This window comes from Leptonychotes weddellii, chromosome 7 (assembly GCF_054177405.1).
Source record: "Leptonychotes weddellii isolate Sample4059 chromosome 7, ASM5417740v2, whole genome shotgun sequence".
Lineage (NCBI taxonomy): Eukaryota > Metazoa > Chordata > Mammalia > Carnivora > Phocidae > Leptonychotes > Leptonychotes weddellii.
The window spans coordinates 121,292,720-121,316,082 of record NC_138375.1 but is presented as its reverse complement, the minus strand read 5'-3'; positions in this window follow the sequence as shown (position 1 = coordinate 121,316,082).

Genomic DNA, 23,363 nt, shown 5'->3' with positions numbered 1-23,363 from the left:
TCCTCAAAAGATCCAATATAAGTTCCTAAATATAGAGATTTACCTGTGATGTGAGAAGTCCAGGGGACAGCGTTTATCATGCACTGTCCAGCCTTGGACCATCACACTGCTCTCTCCCTCCTGCCCCACCCAATTGCTCTGAGTCTGCCTTTTTCCAAGGTCCTGGCTCACACCATGTGACCTTCCCTGAGCATGCACCACAGGGAGCAACCCCTCCAGCCAGTCAGCGTCCCCAGCCTGGAGGCCGACCTTCTGTCCCTGAGGGGGCTTCTCCATGCACTGCCTCCACAAAGATGAAGCCCTCCCCACAAAGGATTTGCTTACCAGCTGCAAAGGGAGTAAGTAAGATTGTCTTCATAGATTGCACCAAGTGACAGTGACTCTAAATTTCACATTTGTATGATAACTTGAGAACTTGGTTCTCAAACAGACTAAAAGAGATTACCATATGCCATCCCAAAATACGTCATTTGGGCATAAGAATCATTTTGAGCTGAAGGCCCTGGAGTCCCTAAAATGCCTTATCTACCTAAAAGCAGAGCTTCCCAAAAGAAGAGTTTGTCATTAATACCCACCCTGAGAAGATCTCTAAATTATCACACCCAAATAGACATTGTCACAGAAGAGCACATCTCTATCTCGTTTCCTAAGGGCCCCTTTATCTTTCCAGAAAGTCATTTGCTTTCCCACAACTGCCTTTTCTCCCACTCCTTTTTTTCCTACTAAGTTAGGTATATAAGCCTCCAGTCTAACTCCTTCTTTGGGGTTTTCATTTCTTTTCTGTGAAGTCTTTCATACATGTAAAATTATTAACATAGTATATTATCATTAATTATAGTATAATTATATATGATATATAATTATATATGTAATGTAATTGCATATATAATTATAATTAATATCTGTATTTTTTTCTCTTGTTAATCTGCTCTTTGTCAATTTAATTCACATGCCACAGCTACCGAACCTAAGAGGGTAGAGGAAAAATTTTCCCTCCTCTTAAAGTCCATAAAAATTTGTGCTGTTTATCCATTAGAATGACAATAAAAAGAATTTTCCATTTTTAGATCAGAGCTAAAGGACCTCAATATTCTTGATACTCCCAGGAGTTCTGGGAGAAGAGATGCACCCATGAAGACAATATTCCCAAACCTAGTGACTTGTGAATTCAAAGACAAAGTTATCAAGTGTTGAGAGTATGGATTCTGGAACCCAAAATCTCTAGACTCAAATTTTTCTTCTGCTTACTAATAGGGAGTTTTGGCAAAGTCCCCTATCTTTCTAAGCATTAGTCACATCACCTGCAATGGGGATAATGACTCACAATTCTGTGGATTTTGGGGGAGGATTCAATGAGATAATGAGCACAATGATGCAATTACAGTGTCACCAAGGACTCAGTGCTGCTGTGTTGATGGCATAATGGGAAGAGAGCCTGAGCCTCACCCACCAGGAATGTTGTGCATATACTTCTCCCTTTTTTATTTTTTTACTTAAGGATCGCTTGTCTCGGTGATGAACACATCTCAAATGAATGGAATTAACAAATCTGCAGTTTCTCCTTATGAGAGACAAATCATAGGAACACTCCTCCTCATACAATAGTAATAGGAACTTGTTACACAGTCCTTTTTTATACAATTTGCCTTCAAGCTACACACACAAAAAAATTGGTTAAAAAAACTGAGGCACGGGGCGCCTGGGTGGCTCAGTCGGTTAAGCGTCTGCCTTCGGCTCAGGTCATGATCCCAGGGTCCTGGGATCGAGCCCCGCATCGGGCTTCCTGCTCAGTGGGAAGCCTGCTTCTCCCTCTCCCGCTCCCCCTGCTTGTGTTCCCTCTCTCGCTGTGTCTCTCTCTGTCAAATAAATAAATAAAATCTTTAAAAAAAAAACAAAAACAAAAACTGAGGCACTTATTAGTGTTACCACGTTACAGATGAGGAAGGAAAAGTCCAAGCTAAGGGACTTGCCCAAGGGATTAAATGGCCGGGAAAAGCACTTGAATTAGATTTTCTAATTCAAAATCCCCAGAAACTTTGAAATATATTTGATTTTGATCTTGTTGGACCAACCTGCTTTTGCTTAAAAGCAGAATGTTTTGCTCAGTTGCCTTTCAAAACCCGTTTAGCACTATGATCCTTAGACTTCCATGGAGACGTGAAATTTAGGTTCAATTTTAAGACCAGTATTTGTGATTGTAAGGGCCAGAGGCAGGCTGCCCCAACAGGTGCTACTCTGGCATATTATTATTATTATTTTTTAAGATTTTATTTATTTATTTGACAGAGAGAGACACCGAGAGAGCAGGAACACAAGCAGGGGGAGTGGGAGAGGGAGAAGCAGGCTTCCTGTGGAGTAGGGAGCCCGATGAGGGGCTCGATCCCAGGGCCCTGGGATCACGACCTGAGCCGAAGGCAGATGCCCAATGACTGAGCCACCCAGGCGCCCCTCTGGCATATTATTTTAAATAAAATTTATATAACAAGGACACTGAGAACCTCCTCTATCCCCCTGAAAGCAGGAAATAAATCTCCCACATGAAAGGTACCTTCCTGTACTAAGAGGTAAAGAGACATGCTTATCACCAGAGATGGGAAATTCAGAACCAAGAAGGCTGTTTAAAGAACCCTGGTTATTTTTTTTTTTTTTTCACTAACTTACTACCACAGCCCAAATTCTGTTTAGAGTTCCTTACTAACTGAAGCTCTCAAAGCTAAGTTTTCTCTGTCCTGTCAACTCCTCACAGATTTATTGTCTCTTTGTCTAAAAAATATAAAAACTGCCCGCCTGCCTTGGTCATTTCTTTAGGTCTCCATTTCATTACTGGGCCTCTGTGAGCAAGTAATAAAACCGTGGGTTTTGCTCATGTTAATCTGTCTCACATCAATTTAATTCCTAGTCCACCCAGAAGACCTTGAAGGGTAGAGAGTGATTTTTCCTTCGCTTCCAATTATATTTTTGCCACTTGTAATTTGTGTTGGAGAGGAAAAATTTTTCTCTATGTTCAAGGTTCTTCTGGCTAGCCTAAGAATTAAATTGACATAAGACGGATAAACAGGCAAAAATCAAATCTAATTTTACACACACAGGGAATCCACATAAACATAGGAGATTCCAAAGGTAGTCAGGCAAAATGAGGTTTATATGTCATTCTGGACTAAGTAAGAGAAGGTATGGGTCTGGTGCTATAAAAGAAAGGCAATTCACAGGAATGATGTAAAGAGTAAATGTTTAGTAAACAAATATTTACGGGGCCATCCAAAAACAATGGGAAACAGAGAGGACTTTGATCAAACAGACACTGCTAGGTTCCTTCTGTCTACCATACCTAATTCATATTATACTATAGTTATCTGTGGTGATAGCTTCTTTCCTGGAGAAGGTTCTCTATCTAGGTTCTTTTACACAGTTAGGGGGGAAGCGAAAGGTTCTTCCTGAGCCTGCTCTCTCTTAAAAAGAATCAGCTTAAAATAATCCATGTGCCAAAGAGACACATTTTGAAGTGGCAAACTTTACTCCCCTACATTTGCATCATTGTAGGAAGTTTAATGCACATGCAAGTTTGCTATTATTAAGGGTGGTAGTTGGGGGGCGGGGGGCAAATTCATTACAAAGTCATCTTTGCTAAGAGTTAATTGATGTTCACACAGTATTTCTGAAATTACTATTTTCTGAATCTTAGGGAAATGTATATCAATTAAAGTATTACTGCTACTGAATTTCTCATATGACTCTGGTCCTACCACATAAGATTTAAACAGCCAGATTCTATTCCAAGTGTCCAAGGCATTTTGTTTTGATCTTAAAAGTCCTCTCCTCCCCAGTAACAATGAAACTCCTCGTCTGTTCCATTGGTCTCTACTCCTACATAATTCATTTACATCACCTCTGTTGTACAGATCACAAACCTCAGAATTCTCAAGCAACCAGACTACTTCAGAACCTAATAGTTCAAAGGAAAAGCAAGCAAGAACTAGTGATAAAAAAGCATAGGAAAGCAATTAAAAAGAGAAATAGCCCAAAGAATAACTTGAAGCACAACTTTTGGAGGCTTGCCAGAGGGAAAAGAGCATTCTGGTTTTCTGAAGACCAGGCCTGGCTCTTTGTATGAGGCCATAACACAATGGGGAAACAGAAGATGGTAAGAAATAAAGCAGAGGAGGGGCGCCTTGGTGGTTCAGTTGGTTAAGCATCTGCCTTAGGCTCAGCTCATGATCTTGGGAACTGGGATACAGCCCCAGTCGGGGGCGGGGGGGGGGGTTCCCACTCAGCAGGGATCCTGCTTCTCCCTCTCCCGCTGCCCCTCCTCCCCCACTTGTGTGTGCACTCTCTCTCTCAAATAAATAAATAAAATCTTAAAAAAGAAATAAACCAGAGGAAAGAAAAAACAGGCAGTAAAGAAGAAAGAGTGATGTGCAGGGAGCCAAGAGAGCAGAGCCGCTTTGCTGTCAGGGTCACTCTCTCTGCATGGGTGACTCAAGCTCCATCACCCTGCAACAGATCACCCTGCAACAGATCACTCTGTATCAGGGAGATGACCTGCACCTGACACATAGCCTGGAGCCCAACCGGTCCCCACGGCCACCTTGAGAGCAAGGCTACGGGACCCAAGGAGAGCACATTCAGTATCCATCACACCCTCTGACTTTGATAAAAAAAAAAAACTAATTACAGAGCACTTTGTATGTGCCAAGTCCAGCTCTAATTACATCTTTTTTTTTTTTTAAGATTTATTTATTTGTTTGTTTATTTGTTAGAGAGAGAGAGCACAAGCAGGGGGAGTAGTAGGCAGAGGGAGAGGGAGAAGCAGGCTCCCTGCTGAGCAAGGAGTCCGATGCAGGGCTCAATCACAGGACCCTGGGATCATGACCCGAGCCGAAGGCAGACGCTTAACCAGCTGAGCCACCCAGGCGCCCCTCTAATTACATCTTTTAGTGATTCAATTCTACCTCTGAGGTGGGTACAATTATTGGCACCCTCAGAAGCCAAGATGGGAATTGAATTTCCCCAAATTTTTGGCCAAATATGAGTCTACTAAAAGCTAAAGTATACTTTTCAAAAAAAAAAAGATTGGTCACTTATCTTAAATTCACATCTAACTGGACACTCTGATGTTTATTTGTTGCTTACTTAACCTGACAACCCTATATTAGGGGTACTACTTGTATGAGGGATAAGAGGGAGGGAGCTGGACTAGGCTGGGAGAGGCCTGAGACCATGATGCCATGTGAGGCCAGGGAGGAGACAGGCAGCAGGCTGCCTGGAAACATCACAAAGGGACAGTTAGGCAAAGCCATCAAAGAGTCTACAAGCCACAGTGGTAAATACAGGAGCTTCGTGTGGCCCAGGATTGGATCTACCTTAATATCCCTGCCACACTCAGTAAGCTAGGAGCAGCCACAGGGAACCCCAGGGATAGATGTCAGAGCACAGGGGCTGGGGCCCTCGGTCAGTTACAGTTGAAGGTTAGCAAAGCACATGCTAATGGCCACCACACCCCCACACCCCCATTTTATAGGCAGCGAAACTGAGTCACGGAGAAGTAAAGTAATTTATTGGAAGTCAGAGCTAATTAGTACAGGAGCCAGGATTTGATGCTCTGATTCCAGAAGCCTTACTCGAGATTACTATGCTAGGCTCTTCCTAAGTCCACACTTTTTGCATGTTTAGAAATCACCTGAAGCTTGGGTGCCTGGGTAGCTCAGTTGGTTAAGCATCTGTCTTTGGCTCGGGTCATGATCCCAGAGTCCCGGGATCGAGTCCCACGTTGGGCTCCCTGCTTAGTGGGGACTCTGCTTCTCCCTCTGCCCTTCATCCCACTTGTGCTCTCTCAGATAAATAAAATCTTTAAAAAAAAAAAAAGTTCAGTAGAAACTACCTGAAGCTCATGACGGTGTATTTAACAAAGAGCCACACGTTCACATGGTATACAGTGTTCAAGAAAAGGAAGGCTAGGATAGTTTAAATAGATGTCCACCAAAGCATAGTATGTTTACAGACTACCAAAACTAGGAGATCCATTCCGAAGCCTGGTTAAGTACAGAGCAATCTGAGAAAGTGGCTCAGTCCGTTAAGTGTCTCAGGGTCATTATCTCAGGGTTGTGAGATCCAGCCCCAGGCTCTGTGCTCAGCAGGGGGTCTGCCTCTTTCGCTCTCTCCCTCTCCCTTTGCCCCTCCCCCCTGACTCGTGCTCTTTGAAATAAGTAAATAAATCTTCTTTAAAAAATTACATAGCCAGAATGATTCTTGGGCCCATAATGTCTGGTCATTAAGATTATTACTATTTCTTTTTAACAGCACCACATTAGTGAACTCTACTATTTCATTAAGTCCCTCAAATCTTAGAATACCTGCAGTATGTTTCCATTATCTGGCACCAAGTAAGGCCAAAGTGTGAATGAGATACCAGGTAAACCATCCTGTATCACTGGTTGAGGCCTTAACAGGCTTGGAAATATGTCTCAACACCTTAAGTTTAATTTCCTAAAAAGAAACATTTCCAGAAAACATTTCCTTTTTCAGAGAAGGGACTAGAGAATTGAAAGCCTAGAGAACAAAAGCTACCCAAGGCCATCCAAAGGGTCTCAGAAGCTGACCAGCGTCCACTGACCACTTGCCTTCTGGAAGCAGGTGGAGGTTCTGTGGCGGGACTCCTAGCCCCTGCAGGAAGACAGTGACCTCAGCTAATTCTCAAAGAGGCCAGGACCCGGGCAGGCAGCACCTGCTGTCCTGGAACTGAAGACACAAGGGACCACTTCTCATCTCATCACTGCACACAGGAATGTCAGGGACGCAAACTTCCTGTTTCTCAATAATCTCCTAGGAGTAAATCCATTAAATTACTCAAGATTCCTAAGACCGGTCAAAAACACGCTGGATTTTTGTAATGATGACTTTCAGTGAATTGGCCATGGCTTCTAAATTATCCCTACTAAATAGAGTCTCCTATGCTTCAGGAAGCCCCTTAGGGAAGAAAATCCACATGCCGACTTCCATCCATCCATTCAAATGCTGCACCAAAATGACCCATGTGGGAATCTTACAGCTTCCCTACATCCTCAGTCATAGAGGGTAGTTTTCTTGTCCTCTTTGTGGGAATTAGACTTGCTTAATAAAACACATTTCATGTGTCTTCCTCCCTTCCCAGGTGACAGAGGACCAGGAAACAGGTTGCGTGTGAAGAAAATCCATTAATAGCAATAACCTATTTGTATAAGATTTTTCTCCCCCTCATGACAATTTAGGAAAACAATTGCCAAGTATAATGGTCCCAAATCTCCCAAATATCAGGCTGGTCTGAATTGGCAGTGTATGTTCCACACACACACACCATGGAATGTTCTAGGCACATGGGATGAGAGCTGGGACCATTTGTCACATCTCATACTTGAGTTTTACCAAAAAGTGGATGGAGTGGGGAATTCCAGCTGGGTGGGGACTGAAGGTGGTTTTTCCCTCAGATTGGGTGTGTCAGGATGTGGAGGTGTTTTTTTCTTTAAATCAGTCTCATCAAGCAAAGTTTTCCAGTGCACAAACCTGAAAAGAAGTTTCTCTTCTCTGGGGCCTGTGCAAACTCTGGGAAAGTACCCAAGCATAAAACAGCCCCTGGCTTGTTTTCTTTCTTTGCTTTGTCTTGGGGAAGCCTGTCATCAAGAACCACCCAAAATATGCCAAACCACGTTTGTTGTACTTGTTTCTCAAAACCTTGTCCTTTTCACTTGAGCTTAGGAAGGTGGATCTGTCAGGACCAGATATGGTGATTTTCAGTGTTGCAACTACAAACAACTCAAGTCCCAGCCCTGGCATGTGCCACGTTCCCTCAGTGGTTATCAAGAGAAATACTGATGGTGGCCAAAAATAGCACAGTGATTAAAAACAAACAATCTCCCCAAATGCCACACAGAAGGGCAGAGGAGCATATAAATTTCTTGGGAGAAATCAGAACGTGGCTCTGGTTGAACACCGAGTTTTGTGAGATTCGGAAGAAATTAAGAGTAGATAGATGATGTGATTTTAAGGTGTTACAATTTAATGATATTAACACTGTGCACAAATCTGATTTATATCCTCTTCCTGGGCAGGAGAAAGGCTAGTAATAAAAAAATATTTTCCTGGAAGGAAAAGGCCCATTTGTGGGTTTTACTCAGTCCCAGGGACCTACTTTCATAGCTGTGTATACAAGGAAGTGGCAGTTTTTCCTTTTCCTAATTTATATTACGTCAGTAGGAACAGATAGCCTAGTTTTCTCTCCCACAAAGGCAATGGGAGAGCAAGGAACAGGCAGGGTTACCCAGGTAAGGACACTCGTGTGTCACAGACAATACACCCCAAATCTATGTGTTGATCATGAAAAAAAAAAGTGACAATGACCATGTACACAGAATTATTCCATTGTTGTTTCTAAAGTTACATGTATAATAATCACATGGGACACAATTCCAGCTCTCTTCCACACCCTATGAAAATGTGGGCCTCTCTCCAGGCCAGACACCTCCTGTGCCTCCTCCTGGAAAGTCTGTCAAATGTGCCAGCCTCCTTCCTGCTGCAGGGGAGGAGAGACTTTTCCTCGACCCTCTTAGGTTCTGTGGCTAGGGCCTAGGAATTGAACTGACAAGAGAAAAAGTATATAGATTTTTCTGATGTTACTATTTTTCCAAGGCATGGGTGGTTTCCTACATAGAAGTGAAAATCCCAAAGAAGCAGTTAGACCCGAGGGCTCATATACCACATTAGCAAAGAGCAATAAATTGTGGCGATGTGACAAGGCAAAGGAAAGGTGGCTTGGGGCTGAACGCAGTGATGTGTGGCAAGGTGACTAGTATATACATGGGGGAAACTAACACCAAATAAGGGTTGTTTTCATAAGGTATTTCTGTGCAGACTCATCTCATGTTGACTCCCTGTGTGTAATGATAAGAATGTGCTCCTCCTTCCTGGTACCGGGAGGGCACTCTACTTTTAGGCACAAGGGGGGAGATCAGAGAGCCCTTCCTGCATCTGCTATTTCTCAAGTGCATCCAGCTCCAAATATTCAATATGCCAAAGAGGGCTTTTTTGGGGTCGCATGTTCTGATCTCCCTCACTGTGTTGACTATACCTCTGCCAAGATACTCAGTAATTTGTATCACTGACTACTTAACCATTCTCATCTCCGTGGAAATGTCTTCTCCTCAACAAGGCCATTCCTGACCTCCCTGTCTAAATGAGCATATTCCTCATTCCTCTCTCACTCCAGAACTCTACCCTCTCTTTTTTTAATGGCATTTTATTTCAAATATCTCAGTATGTGGACAAAGTATTTGTTGGTGTACTTGTTTATTGACTTTGGCCTCCTCTATACTGAGGGCAAAGACTACATCTACTTGTTGTCCAAACCAGCCTACCACTTAGTACAGTGCCTGGCACGGAGTGGGTGCTCCATCAATATTTGTTAAATAAATGAGCACAGAGAGATAAGGACAAATATCCAAGTATTAACACTGCTTGTCTCCAGTTGCTGAAATCATGGCTGCCAGACTTTTTCTCTTCTGCCTATGTGTACTTTCTGGTTTGTTTTTTTCCCCAACGCCTTGCTTCCATCTTGGTTTTTTTTCCCCCCCAATGCCTTGCTTCCATCATAAGAAAATAATTTATTCATCCATTTTTAAAAGATGGTTCTTAATAACATACTGAGATGCTTTTTTAATTTCAAGTAGCCACGTAATTATATAGAAGCTCAAGGCTTTTCAACAGCTCCACAACAAAAGAAGGTTCATTTGTGCAGTGATTATTTGCTTCCCAAACTGACCAAGGAGGTTACCACACTGAATACAAGTGAAGGGGCAGTGAGTATTCATGAAAAGATCATTGGCTTCAAGTTAAGCAAGATCCAGGTTCCCATAATGACTCCTCTAGTTCCCAGCTCTGGACACGTGGACAAATGATCTCTACTCCCTGAGCCTCATTTCCTTATTTACAAATTATTCATTAAAAAAAAATCCATTTCCAGCCTTGCATTATATATAATGTTTCGTTTCTCATGACATTCATGGTCACCGTTCTAAATTAACTCTTCACGAAAACTGAAAACTCACATGTAGGTTGATCCAAATAAACTTCCAATATTTTACCATTTTTTTAAACTTAAAAACAAAATGGCAATTTCTTATGATTCAACGTAATAGGTGTTTTTCAACCTGAGGGTTTAGGAGGACACCTAACACTTTGGACTGTGCAACCAGCAGAGACATTGCCCAAACCACTGAAGTTCCCCAAATGGCCCAACCTGACAGGACCTTCTGCTTTTTGACCCCTACTAGTTCAAAGTGCAGGGGCATTCGAGAGCAAAATTTCTTATTTTAATGTCCCCTGACTCCAATTAGAACTTTATTAAGTTCCCAATTCCATAACTGCCTAAGCTTAATGAGAATTCCTACAGAAAAGAAAAAAAAAAATGGTATTATTCACTTGAAAATGAAGGCAAAGGATTTTCTCATAAAGCCGTGGCGCAGACTTGAGGGACAGCTCATCAACTGCCCCCCACCCCTCCGTCTGCACGTACTCATAGCCACCACTCCTTTGAAAAAGACAGCATTCCTTGCTCCTTTATGACTACGAAGGTAAGCGGAACAAGGTTTAGATACCCAACGTGTATAGAAAGAACTGGTTGAAGAAAGAAATGTGCCACTGTCGAGGAAGTGCTTATACATACGAGCTGAGTTCAACAAGACAATAAAGCAATGTAAATCCTTTAAAGGAAACAGGAAAAAGAAACTGGCTCCAGTGACATAAAAATAATAGGGGAGGGGCAGCTGGGTGGCTCCGTGGGTAGAGCATGCAACTCTCGATCACGAGGTTTTGAGCTCAAGCCCCACGTTGGGTATGAAGCCTACTTTAAAAAAATACTAGTAGTAATAGGGGAAAGTCTTTTTTAAAAAATGCAATTGGTTGCCTTTTCCTTATGTCTAAAAGCAAAACAAAATACCAAGTTGGGCACAACAAACTTCCTGCTTCATTGCCAGTTACAGGTACACAGGTACCTTCCGCCTACCGGGACATATTAAATACACCAATGTGGGGTTTTTTTGTTTTCTTAAAAGATTTTGGGGCGCCTGGGTGGCTCAGTTGGTTAAGCGACTGCCTTCAGCTCGGGTCATGATCCTGGAGTCCCGGGATCGAGTCCCACATCGGGCTCCCTGCTCGGCGGGGAGTCTGCTTCTCCCTCTGACCCTCCCCCCTCTCATGTGTTCTCTCTCATTCTCTCTCTCTCAAATAAATAAATAAAATCTTAAAAAAAAAAAAAGATTTTGTTCATTTATTTGAGAGAGAGAGAGCACAAGCAGGGGGAGCAGCCTAAGCAGGGGGAGCAGCCTGCGGCAGAGGGAGAGGGAGAAGCAGGCTCCCTGCTGAGCAGGGAGCCCGATGCGGGGCTCGATCCCAGGACCCTGGGACCATGACCTGAGCCAAACGCAGACACTTAACCGACTGAGCCACCCAGGCGCCCCATATCAACATTTTGATGTACTAATTTATTAACACTTCTAAGTCAAGGGGTGAGACAGGAAGAGGAGACATGTTCCCCATTTGTGAGCAGGCAGCTATGAAATAAATTAGCCAAGAAAAGCACCTGAGCTAAGGCTGTCTTAAGATTCTGAACACCTGAAAGTGGCATCGTTTTCCATGGTCATCCCAGCTAGATTAAGATTTTTTTTTTTTAAGATTTTATTTATTTATTTGACAGAGAGAGACACAGCAAGAGAGGGAACAGAAGCAGGGCGAGTGGGAGAGGGAGAAGCAGGCTCCCCGCGGAGCAGGGAAGCCCGATGCGGGGCTCGATCCCAGGACCCTGGGATCGTGACCTGAGCCAAAGGCAGACGCTTAACGACTGAGCCACCCAGGAGCCCCTAGATTTAGATTTTTAATCCCAATCTCCCCCTGGTCCTCAAAAACGCAAATGTTAAACCAACGTATCTGTTATGATTAGGTGGGGCTACATGTAACAAACAAAAACACCAAAATTAGAGTAGCATGAACAAGATAGAAGGTTATCCCTCCACCTCAGAAAAGCCCAAGGGCTGGCAATCCAGAGGTGGTAATCTGGTCCTAGAAGTCCTCAGAAACCCAGCCTGTTTTTTTCACAAACCACACCTCACAGCAAAGAGCTGGGAAGATGCTGTCTTTATTCCAGGAAGCCATATACCTACTTGAAGAGGGAGAGAATGGATGGTGGAGTGGCAAATGAGGCTTCTCTACCACAACCAAATTTTACCAAACACATGAAAGGGATGAGAATATGTCACCCCAAAATATGCCACTTCAGCAGAAAAATGATTCTGAACTGAATGCAAGTGAGAAAAAGTAGACACAGGGAAAGCTCTCCAACTTCCCCCAATCTGCCTAAAAGTATGAACTTCCCTTGTAAGGGTATCCCCCTCTCTTGTACCTGGAAGAGAACAAACTTTATAACCAGCCATGGAGAGAGTGTTGAGTCTGCATATACCTTACTAGATAACTTTATCTTCCATTAGTTTCCCCCATATATTCACCTTTCCACAGCCTACCATCCCGAAAAGCCCAAGCCCCTTTTCCTTTGTCTTGTCATTTCTCTACAATTTACCACCCTTTGGTAAAATAGTATGTAAGCCCCCAAGTTCAACCACTTCTTTGAGTCTTCATTTTTATGAAGGCATCTGTGCACATAAAAATTAAAAGATTAAGAACAAATATAATTTATATTCCTTTTCTCTTGTCAATCTATCTTTTTCTCAGTTTAATTCACAGGTCCCAATTAATGAATCTAAGAGGGTAGAGTAAAATTTTTTTCTTCCCCTATACATACAAAAAGAAGCCAAAACCTCTGCAAAGCATCCATTTATTTGCTTATTCAAGAAACATTTACTGATTCCATACTGTATACCACGCATCTCACTAGATACAGGAGAGAAAGAGCTACACAAGGTCTTGAATAAGCTAGAGAAGGTCTTGACCTCAGAGAACTTTCATTTACTGAGGGAAACAGACAGTTGAAAATAATGATGCACTGTAACTGCTGGGGGCAAAGAGAGAGAGAGAGAGAGAGAGAAGTCAATATGACTTTGGAGTGAAGATGCTCTAAAAAGTTCTCTGTAACCTTCCTTATTGTTAAGGGATACTCACAAGACAGAAGAAATAACAATGAACCAGAAGTAGACCTTGTAAGTCCAAGAAGAATCCTAAAGCGAGTTTCCTGTAATGATTATTGAAGTATGAGTCACAGTGTGGTTGGCACTATACTGCTTGATGGTGAAGAGAGGTCAGCCAGGGAGTCTTCACTGGAGAGAACAGTTGTACCAGTGAGAAAGCCCCTTTTCTTTCTGTAAGCTACTGAAAATTCAAGCCCTTCAAGTCATTTAGGCAACTTTGAGGGAACAATTGGGCTCTTGCCCACTTCAGAGAAATCATGTTACAGAGAAGCATCCTGTTGAGGAAAGAGAAAATGACACACTGACAAGGTTATTTATAAAGATGCAAGGCAATGATGACTCCAGCCACTTAGCCTGAGAGGCATGTAGGCGGTAAAATCTCAATGGTGGGGCACCTGCCCTCTAGTGGCGTGGAAGTTCTGGAAGGCCAAACCACCTGCAGCCAGTGTGGCTCTGTGCTTTCTGTGGGCAAGAATAAAACGAAATCCTTCAAGGAGGAATGGAGGCGGTGTGATCATGAGAAAGCCATTGTTAAATGTGTAGAGGTCAAAAAATACAAATGGGGAATGAGGCTGGGAGACCCTCAGCTTACCTGAGCTCAGAGAAAATACGAGAATGATCTGTTATTTACTTGGCAGCTGAGGGGAATGGCAGAGGGAGGCAGAGGTACGAAAACATCTTTCTTTGACTCCTTACACAGAGCAAATTATGAGAATAAAAATTCACTAAGTCATTTGATGCAGAGTCTACAGCCCAGAAGCTATAGAAAATGTCCTAATACTTTTTTCTTTAAAGGTTCTTTTCCATCTCAGGAGATTAAAATCATTTCATCACTCTGCTTTGGGTATCTGGAGTCAGGATTTAAAACACCACTGAAACACTACAATGGTTATGCATAATTTTGTACGTTGGAACAGGACATCAAGGCAAGAAAAAAAAATTTTCGGTGAATCATCTTGATTATTTCTAAAATAGTTTGTCATATTTTAACATTAATACTGAGGGATACAATATAAAATGAACACCTGATTCTCCAAGCTGCAATACAAAATACAACAAGATGCATCCCTGGGAGGCGGTCCACCTCATAGCATCCCCAGAAAAGGTAAGGCAATGTGACACTTCGGCTCTGAAAAAGGACGGACGCAAAGCTTCTCTCACGCGCGGTTTGAGATTGTAAGCAAAGCTCACGTTCCTAGCTCACAGCGGAATGTCCTCAGGTTGACCGCACACTCAGATGACACACTATTAAATACAAAATAGCTCCTCATTCCACACAGGAAATTTTCACAGCTAAAAGCCAACCAAGTGAATGAGTTCACCAGCTCAAACCAGGTCAAAAGCAGAGACGGTCAGTTCTATGGCTATTTGGCTCAGAGGAATCCAATATCGGATGAATTCAAGCCACGTCCCTTGGGCCGCCGCACCCATCAGAGGCAGCTCTGGAGATCCTACCACAACCCCATGGCCAAGCCTAAGGTGTTTCTGACTATAAAAAACCTGAGACGTGCTCATCTTCTTCACCTCTCCAGACAGGTAACTACTCTGAAGCCCAGGTCCTGAACCTGACAAAGAGGGCCCCAGCCCCCCAGACCATGTGCTCTCCCCTAGACCCTGGCTGCTGCAGGAATGACCTTTCAACCAGGGTGACCCCGTATTAACTAAATCCATAACCCTGGGTCAGCCCAGGCCTAGACGAATTCTGCACAGAACATAGAGAGTTCTACCACATCTATCAATATCATCTTTCTATTAGACTTTGTACACACAATTTTCCTATTTGACACTGCATTTGTATTTCATGGTAGTGTTGGGAAAAGAAGCCTGGTAGGAAGATCATGCCCATTTTACGGAGGACAGTGGGTCTTAGAAGAGATCTGGATTTCCCAGCATCACATAGCACAGAGCTGGGGAACTGAATCCAGCCATTCTGAAAGCCCCAGTGTGACAGGTTACAAATCCACTGAGCCACAGAGCAGAAATTGGAGCAAAGAGGCCACACTAGTGGAAGCTCACATCCTGGGTTCTCTTGGATTTCCCACTTCTCTTTTACCAGCACTACCTTCTCCCAGGATTTGCTCTTTCCCTTCAGCCTGGTGCTCCCACAGGGTTTCCCACCCACCTCTGCCAACCCTGACTCCACTGTCCCACCTCCTGCTCTTTCCTAACCAACATTGAAAGTTCCCTCATCTGCTGCTTTGGGAAGCTCACCACCTCCATTTTTTACTAAGGGATAAATGACAGAAAGCCCTCCGGGATGAAGACAGAATCTAAATGCATTCTTAATTGGCAGATTATCCGCATAGAGAAGCAAAATGACATGAGATAGAGGATATTCGAGATAGTGGGCAGAGGGGAGTATTTTTAACACATACAGAGTTGGAAGGTGTTAATTTTCCAATATCCCTTCTGTCCTCTCAACATAACGCCACACTCAGGTTTTGACTGGATACATGGCTCCCAAGAATAAAGGTCTGGGGGCGCCTGGCTGTCTCAGTCCGTAGAGCATGCAACCTTTGATCTCAGGGCTGTGAGTTCAAGCCCCATGATGAGTGTAGCGATTACTTTAAAAAAAAAAAAAGATTAAAGGTTTATTTCTTACCTCTCATGGGTTGTGTCTGCTGTGTGATTAAGTTCCGCTTAGGTGACATGTGCAACTTCTGGGTCACACGCTTCAACGGAAGAGTGCCTTCCCAACTATATCCGAGCTGAAATGCGGAGCGGCAGTGACCCACCTTTTACTATGCGGAACAAAGCCTGAGGCCTGGACACCGTGGGTCACTGACCCACCCTGGACTATTTACACCTGAGCTCTTAAATGAGAAAAACTAGTTTGTTTAGCCTTTCTTCTTTGTAGTCTCTGCCCAAGCAGCTAAAATAATATCCTAAATAATGCCAGGGTCCCGACTTGGCACAGCCGACTGTTCCACTCTCGGTAGAAAACCTGTACTTAGCCAAGAGGGCTTTTTGAAGTACGCCTAACTCATCAGAGCTGAAAGAATAAAGCCACGGAGCCCCTGGGCTGGAAGGAAATGCATGAAGCTGGGTAAGATCACAGTTGTGGCCAACTGTGGCAAATTAAAGTACATCGCCTATGCTTTCAGAAATTTTAATTTGATTTTTATAAAAGCTAAATTCCAAACAAAACAGGCACCCAGGCCAATTTTGGCCCACAAGGGACCAGCTTTTGAGAGCAGATTTGGTCCAGCCTATTCACTTCACACACAAGAGTTAGGGCCAGAGAGATCAGGGGATTCCTCAGAGCCTTCACCCCACTTGAAACAGAGCTGTGCCTAGACGCGGGTGTTAAACCTCCCAGACCTGCACCTCCCTGTACAGCCAGCTGAAGCCCCAGACATCTCAGCTCCCTGGCAGGCAGGCAGGGTGGGGGGCACCTAAATGCCATTTGGAATCAGACTCGAAACTGCACATGTAAGGAAAGGTCAGGTCCTCTGTCTCTCTTCCTCAACAATGCAATCCTAAAGCCATTAGATGGGTAAGAAGGATGTCCCCATGTGGGAGTAGCTGTGGGTGGGTGTCTGAGGCTGAGCTGGGTGAGGAAGACGTCCATGGTAAGGGCGAGCCCAACACCCTGAGAACCAGGATGAGGTGAGCAGGGCGTCCTTGGGAGAATGGGATATTGGTGAAACCAACCAGAACAAGTATCGAGGGTACTGGGAGGCAGGTTTCTGACGGTCAGAGACAAGAGAAGCAAATCCTGGAAAGGCAAACACTGAACAAGCACTATGATGTTGGACTGGATGTGAAGTTCTGATATGGCCTCATGGTTGTCCATATGTACAAAGGTTGTATGTATGTGTATTTCCCAACTCTTGTCTGCTGTGAGGACCTCGCAGCACTGAAATCTTCATGTTCACATGTCTCGGCTTCTCAACAGGATTCTTGACTAACAGGAATCAGGGCTCTTCAGAGAAAATGGCTGATTCCAAGGCTGGGGCAGGTAAGTACAAGAACCACCCAGAACATCTTGCTCCAAAAAGTAAATAGGAAAACATAAGAACATACAAACACAAGTAAATAAATAGAAAGTCTAAGAGAAAACAGGCCATATAGGTAGTTTCAAAGCACCTCTCCGTGAAAGACATTCATTTACAAAGGGGAAAAGAAATATTTTACAATGGAGAAAGCCAGCAGACACCTCCTTAGGAGAGTGACATTAACATCCTCAGTAATGGACAAATGGCAACAAGCCAGAGCCTGGTAAGATGCAGCGAGGCGAACACAGCATCACTTCTGTGATTGTACTGCTCTACCACAAAAAAAATTTTTTAAAGATTTTATATATTTGAGAGAGCACAAGCATGAGCAGGGGGGAGAGGCAGAGGGAGAAGCAGACTCTCTGCTGAGCAGGGAGCCCAATACAGGGCTCCATACCAGGACCCTGAGATCATGACCTGAGCCAAAGGCAAATGCTTAACCCACTGAGCCACCCAGGCGCTCCTTAAAACACAAATCTTAAACCCGAATCTACTCATGAGCAAACACCAAGTTCAGGGGCATTCTACCAAGTAAGTTGTAATTTCCAAAGTGTCATGGTCAGGGCGCCTAGGTGGCTCAGTCAGTTAAGTGTCTGCCTTCCGCTCCAGTCATGATCTCAGGGTCCCGAGGTCAAGCCCCATGTGGGGCTCTCTGCTCAGTGGGGAGTCTGCTTCTCCCTCTGTGCTCTCCCTCTCTCAAATAAATAAAAATCTTAAAAAAAATAAATAAATAAAGTGTCGTGGTCATAAAAGTCAAGAAAAAAAGTAGAACAACACAGCTCCTTTGGTATAAAGGACATTACTGATACAAGGGGTTAAAGTTGAATGGGATCTGAGAATAAGATGTATCAATAATTTCCTGATCTTGATGGCATACGACAGTTACGTAGGAAAATGTCCTCGTTTGTAGAAATACATATTCAAGGATTTGGAGTGTTGGGAGAGATCAATACATACTCTCAAATAGTGAAGGGGAAAGAAGTTCTTTGTACTGTACTCCAATTTTGAAGTTTGTGATTATATAAAAACAAAAAATTAAATTACAGAAGAAAAAAATGAAGAGACAGCGATTCAAAAGAGAGGTAGGCAAGGAAGGAGAACACTAATTTTAGGTGACTCATCACTAGAGCACTAACTCTGGAGCCAGACTGCTTGGGTTCAAATTTCAGCCATTTCCACCATTTATCAGCTGGTTGACTTGGGAAAAGTTACTCAACCTCTCTGTTCCTCCATTTCCTCGTTAATAAAGTGAGCATTACAATAGTACCTACTTCACAACTTGTTATGAGAATTAAATGGGTTTCTATTTGTTAAGTGCTTTGAAAAGTGCCTGGAACATAGTAAGTACCATAGAAGTATGAGTGAAACAAATAAAATGTCCCCTGGGGTTGTTCAAACTGGAGTAACCTCACACATATGCTCCACAAGGAACAGGGGTAGTGGACAGAAAATAAACCAACTTCCTAACATTTCTTAACTTAAAAGACACTCATCTGCAATTACAGCCCAATACTATTTTTTCACTGACATTCTGGGGCTTAGATTTTACCCAAAAGTTAAGTCACCCACAGAAGCTCAGGTGATCTGTGTCGTTAGCAGACCAGAAGTAGGAAATGCAGGTTACCAATGGCGCTGGAACGTAAAGCATTCCATAAAAGCAGGGCATGGTGCTTAGCACATCTGTCTGCAGAGTAGAAAACCTTTTCCATGGTGACCTCCTGGATACCACAGTCAACACAACGCCCTTCCCTGCCAAACTCAGGCGTTTGCTCTGAGCAGCAGTGCCACCTACAGCTCAACACCGTAAAGACAACTCCGTATTATCTGAATCCTGGCCAAATTTCCCCAACTGTAGAGTTGACAGGGCTAAAATTGACCTTCAACCAGCCAAGAGCAAATGTAGAGTGTTGATAGATATGTTTCCATTTTCTTTTTTTTTTTTTTTTAATAAAGACTTATTTATTTGACACAGAGAGGGAGAGAGCACACAAGCAGGGGGAAGGACAGAGGGAGAGGGAGAAGATTCCCCACTGAGCAGGGAGCCCAATGTGGGACTTGATCCCAGGACCCTGGAATTATGACCTGAGCTGAAGGCAGACGCCTAACCGACTGAGCCACCCAGGTACCCCTGTGTTTCCATTTTCAAACCTAATCCACCTTAGAAAGTGAACAGTCTACGTAATAACTTATACATAAGGAAGGGGAAATCTCATTTATAACTCAAATCTTAAAATATATAGGAATAAACTTAAAAGACACATGAAATGCACTACAAAATTTTGCGGAGTCATAAATACCTGAACAAATCAACATATACATAATGAGATCAAAAAAATCTGAGTACTATGAATTAGTTCTTTCCTAATTTATTTATAAATTTAATGTAATTCCAATGAAAATACCCCAAAACTTCCCGTTTCAAAAAGCTGAAACGTGCTTCTACATTTCTTTTAGGAAAATATAGAAAACACTCTAATAGCAATAGCCAGTATCTACGGAGCCCTCACCATGTGCCAGGCAGAGTTACTTTTATAATTTTTCTTCTTTAAAATTGTGGCAGGTATTATTACTGCCCTGAGGAATGGAACGTATTGTTTTAGCAGACCAGCACCCACATTTCATTCCCAGGATAATATCATTATTTCCAAATCCAGGGAATTACGTTCCCTTGACTTCAGCATTCGAGTATTAATACAGTGGTCTTGCTCTTCCTCAAAACAATGAGCAGGTCACATACTGGACAGGCAAAGGATCCACACCAGGCCAACCGCTGGCTGCTTCAAGATTTTAATTTTTAGTAAAGAAAATAAAAGGCCTAAAAATAGTTGAAGTTAATTCATTCTAGCAGAACAAGGTAGTTCATTATTACCTGCTTTCTAGCTAGTCCGGGGAATAAGGAATTGAGGAAGGTGACAAACCCAGGAAGCATCAACACAATGCCATTTGCACTTGGAGAATGAAGGGCAAGAAAACGGAATGGTGTTGGCAGAATCCTGTGTTACCACAGCAGAGGGGGCACCTGACAAGCTCTGCAGTCACAGAACAAAGATTAAAACCACTGACAGTAACTGCCAAAGGTTGGCAGGGAGGGAGTGGGGAAATGGATACTCTGACCTCTGTGCTTTGATTTTCTGCACAATCAAAAACCGGAACACAAAGAAAGCTCAGGTGAAGGAGTCCAGAGGTCAGCCCTGAAAGACACACTGCGGGAGAATGTTGGAGAATGAACCCGCAGGAGCAAAGTGAGTGCGACCACCATTCTTTCCAATTTTTGCTAAAGGCAAAATTGTTTTCTGCAGCTTACAACAAAGCAGCCAAACTGGTAGACCCCAGATTACAGTTAAGAAAATGAAGTTCAAATAGGTTAGCTGTTTTCTGAAGGTCACACAGGTAATCTGAATAGGACTCTAAAAAGAAAACAAAAAAACTTTAGTAACAGGAATTTAAAGACCTGGGCCATAGCAAGAATTGGGCGCCTGGATGGCTCAGTCGGTTAAGCGTCCGACTCTTGATTTCAGCTCAGGTCATGATCTCAGGGTTGAGATCAAGCCTCACCTGGTCTCTGCACTGGGTGGGGAGCCTGCTTGAGATTCTCTCTCCCTCTAAAAATAGATAAAGGCCACAAGAATTAAATCAGTCCAATACACGTGTATGTATGTATACACAACCACATATATCCACTAATCACTGAATCAGAATATACAACCTACAAACAGATCTTGGTATCCACAAGAATGCATCGTATTACAAAAGGCTCAGTGAGGAAAGGGAGATCCATTCATCAAATCTGGGCTGGGGGGGGGCAGAGTATTAAATATGTGAAGGGGATATCAATTTATATCAAATCATAGCTTACACCTTAAGGCCAAACGGATTAAAGACCAATAGGCCAATCCCACAAAACACTTACAGGCCTTTCCAGTGGAAAAAAAAAAAAAAAAGTCTCTATATTTTTAATCCAGAACCCTATACCGAATTTTCCATTCAATGTGGAGACAAAGCCCTTTCCTTTAGAAGACTCTGCAAAAACTACCTCCAAAACCACCAGTCAGGAAGCTTCTGCAGGATGTGCTCCAGCAAGACTAGAGTATAAAGCAATCAGACAAAATGCATGGGAGCCAGGAAGCAAGAGTCTCTAATGCAGAAGACCAGCAAAGGAAAGGGAAATTCACCGAGGTCACTCGTATGCTAGCCCCGAGCAGACCATCTCATTGAAGCAGAACACAAAGAGCACTGGGACAGGTGATCCCTGGAAAAATAAAAACAGCTTCCTGAGTAACTGGAAAATCTTAACAGGCATGTGACAGAATCCAGGCATTTAGAAATAATTAGTAACGGTCTATTTTTATGAAATATCCAGAATAGGCAAATCCAGAGACAGAAAGCAGACTGGTGGTTGCCAAGGACTGGGGAATAGGGTGAAAAAGCGAGTACTGCTCAGTGGGTATGGGGTTTCCTCTGGGGGTGATAAAAATGTTCTGGAACTAGTCAGTGGTGATCGCTGCACCAATGAGTCAATGTACCAAATGCTACTGAGATGCACACTTTAAAATGGTTATGTTGTAGTTTACCACAATAAGAAAAAAAACAGATGTAGAGCAAATTAAGCAATAAGAGCAATTACAAACTCCAGGAAAAAGACAAGAAAGCAGGCATGATTTGTTGCCCTTTGCAAGTCATAATTAAGTCATGACTACAGACTTAACCAGATGCTGTGGTGTAAAGAGATGAGGGGAATGGAGGGAAAGAGGCTTTATGTTTGGGGAAGTGCTAATAAGAAAGTTAATCCTCACCTACAGCATTGAGAACTCTGCATTCAATATCTAAACTGATTTACTGAAAAATAGCAGTAGGAGCTTATTAGGAATAATGTGGTCAGCAACAGTAGAAAAGGTGAGGGTGGTCACTCCAGTAAGGGGCGGGGGCAGATCAGGGGGAACAGTGTTTTAAGCATTATAGGCCCACTGTATTTTGAACTGTGTACAAGTATTTAAAAATACACTTAAAAAAAAAAAAGCAGAGGAAAAAATTTATAACCTAACTTTCTAAGTTTAAATTGGAAAAACTATAAAAGATCAATAGATTTGGGGCATCTGGCTGGCTCAGTGGGTAGAGCATGTGACTCTTGTTCTTGGGGTTGTGAAGGTCGAGCGAGCCCCATGTTGGGTGTGTAGACTACTTAAAATCTTAAAAGAAAAAAAAACAACAACAATAGATTTGATTGCACGAAAAGTCCAAAACTTCAGTACATCAGAATGTATCAACACTTTCTGGGACTGAAAAATAACATCCTGGCACCTAATGTCTTCACACTTCCCCTTAAATTTCCCTTTAAGGCCAACAAACATCTCAAAACCAAACATGAGCAGTTACGTGCAAGAGGGGAGAAGTACAGAAAGGGCAGAAGTTGCAGACAATCACCAGCGCAAATGCCTACAGCAAACAGGCAGATAAGTAAAGTTACACTGCAGGCAAGAGGAGACAGATCTGAAGTGCTAGGAGGGCAGAAGAGCAAGGACATGGCCTCCTCAGTCCCCTCAGCATCCCCAGGGACAGAGAATGCCACGAGAATGATCTCTGGTTGCACAGCAGGCAAGAGAGGAGTGAAAAGAGTAACCGCATCCCTATTTCCTTTGAGAAAACGGCCTCAACTCCATTCTGTGAGGTCTTCCTCATGAGTGCCTGCCTCCCAAAATGGAGGTCAGGACAAGCAAGTCTTCCAGTGCCTGCCTATGGAACTACAAGAGTCAGGGTCCCAGGGTCAGACGGTGGGATGCTGTCTCCAGAGACTGGAGACGGACAGCAAGATGCCAGGACACTTAGGGTTCACGGCAGTGGTGGAAACTGGCATGCTGACCACAAGCCCTCTTGTCCACAATGGGGGCCAGGAGATAGCAGTATGATGACAGCACCAGATGCAAGCAGTCAGGAGGGGCTCGACGGAAACCGTAATCACACGAGGCGGTACAGGGCCCCTAGCACCTTAAAATACACAACCCTAACAACACACACAAAGGTGTATCTCGACTCCCTTGGTTAAAAACACTAACAAGTGACATTTATTTGTTGAGTCACTAAAAAAGGACAAAGAGGGACAATTTAAGCACAAAATTTTTTTTTTTTTAAGATTTTATTTATTTATTTGAGAGAGAGAATGAGAGACAGAGAGCATGAGAGGGGGGAGGGTCAGAGGGAGAAGCAGACT